Here is a 2,345-nt window from a genome sequence, read left to right on the forward strand (position 1 = left end):
CAATACAAGTAGCTCCGCCAGTGGTTGCAAGGCCGGCTTCAGCGACGACACGTTGCGATGGGAGGCGATGAGCTACCGATGCGGCTGCGGAAGTGAAGGATGATGGGTGCTGGGCTGAGCCACAATGGGTGCTGCGCGACAACGCGAGGGTTGAGAATAGGGAGAACGATGCGCTCAGCATGTACTGGGGTGGTGCGATCGCACATGTCTCAGATCCAACGGTGTGCCAGCCAACTAATTTTGGGACAAAATAAATCAGGCTGATTTGTAGCAGCTGCCTTTTACTAAAGGGACCAATAAATTAGGACGGAGATATGTAGTACTTCTCCGTTCCTAAATATAGGTCTTTGTAGAGATTTCTACAAGTGCCTACATACGGAGCAAAACGAGTGAATCTACACTCTAAAATATGTCTACATACATCTGTATATGGTAGTCTATTTGAAATGTCTAAAAAGACTTATATTTAGGAACGGAGGGAGTACAATAGAAGCACTATTTTAAGGGCGGGAGTTGGATCATGACCAGACAACGTTTCAGACCTAGGGATTTACTCAGAATCAGGCCAGTCAGCATGTTGGTGACAAGTCCACGTTTCTGAATTTCGAGAGAAATTCACTAACAACCATTCGTTAACTGAACACTTTGAGGAGCTGCCAATATATACTACGCCCTCTTGGCTGATCGACCTATCAGGCGAGGGAAGAACAGACGCACGTGAACACGAGACTTGAGATTTCATGTCAACATGGTACATATGCTATTCCTAGTCGATGATTAGTTCGTGTCCAAGCTGGTTGCTTCCAACACGTACACATGTGCACGGGCTTGTTCATCTTTTCCGTACTACGGAGTACTAACGAACACTTGCCAGGCGCTTGCAGGTGGAGCTGAGCTGAGCCGGCCGTCCTCACTCCTCAGTCGATCGACAGGTGCAGCTGACCTGCCTGCCTCCACCGACACATGCACGATCGTCGATCGACCCACCCCACCAGACCGATGATTAACAACGGCATTAATCTCGACGGTGGACATATTATGCCTCAACATCTGATTAGTTGAGCACGTACACTCTCTACATGTCTGTGTCTGTCGACTGTGGTACATGTCTAGCTGCTCTGCACACAAAAGATGTCTGTCTAAAATCTTGGCTGATCGATCTAGCACAAAGCTATTCTCCTTTATTTCCCTGTTCATGTCTACCTGCTCTGCTTCTCCTTTCCTTATAAAGGCCGGAGCAATCTTTGTGCGCCACTGCCATCTATGTCAGACTGATACTCCTCCTCCTCCTCCTCTAGCTCGATTGCACGATCGAGACCAGCTAGCTAATGGGCTTCTCGCCGGCGGTGCCCAGGCTCCTGCCCAACCTCCTCTTCCTGCATACCCACCTCCGCCGCCTCTCCTCCTGCCTGCTCGGCGCCTGCATTGACCACCCAAACAACTCAGACTCCGACCACCACCACCACCACGGCACCACCAGGGGCAGTACCACGACGACAACGGCCTCAAGGAGCTGGAGGAGCACTGCCCGGCCGTGCGCTTCGACGAGCTCTCCGTATCCAACGACGGCACCAGCGCCGGGGTGCCCATCCTCCCAGAGGGATGCGTGGTGTGCCTCAGCGACTTCCACGGCACCGCGCGTGTGCGCCGGCCGCGGGGGTGCCGGCACGTCTTTCACTTTGGCTGCCTCGACCGCTGGGCCACTCACTGCCACCGCACCTGCCCGCTCTGCCTGGCTCCGTTCCCCCCGCCCTTCCTCCTGCCCATGCCGTTCCCGACGTCGTGATTCACGCGGGGTGTTATTTGCTTAATTTCGTGACTGCTGATGGCGAATCCTGAGGAGAAGTTCTGAATTTCTCGCTGCCGGTTAGGCTTTTGTGAAAACAAACCCAACTCACAGCATGGGCCAAGGAGGCCATGGCAGAGAGGTGTCGAAATATATTGTGAGCGGCCCCTCCTTTGTAGAGATTATCACAATATATACTTTCCCCATGGAAGAGGACTAATTCCTTGTCCAGGCTTTGGTTAATTTGCATTTCGCTCAAATGGATTTGGTCTCCAAAGTAAAATCCATAGACCATTAAGAATAAGAAGATATATACACAACAGGAAATAGGTTAGATTATAGGAAGTAGGTACAGGGGTGAATCTGTATATATGCATTGAGAAAGGTTTTTGCTCTGCTCACTTTTAGTTTCCTTTTGTTCTCGCTAAGACTTTAGCAGTACCATTTATTTCATCTTTTATACTACCATGAGCAGTTTGGTGCTAACTCTTCTTTAGAGTTTGATAGCTATTTTGTGTATTGCATGCTCTCCTGGATCTGCATTTCGATTCGACTAGAT

At 50.3% G+C, this 2,345-nt stretch overlaps 1 pseudogene; it reads left to right on the plus strand.

Moving 5' to 3' along the window:
- The first annotated feature begins 1,328 nt into the window (after positions 1 to 1,328).
- On the plus strand, positions 1,329 to 1,786 carry LOC119284318 (annotated as a pseudogene).
- The last annotated feature ends 559 nt before the right edge of the window (positions 1,787 to 2,345 follow it).

The sequence above is a fragment of the Triticum dicoccoides genome, chromosome 4A, assembly GCF_002162155.2.
Source record: "Triticum dicoccoides isolate Atlit2015 ecotype Zavitan chromosome 4A, WEW_v2.0, whole genome shotgun sequence".
In the NCBI taxonomy this organism is placed as follows: Eukaryota; Viridiplantae; Streptophyta; class Magnoliopsida; order Poales; family Poaceae; genus Triticum; species Triticum dicoccoides.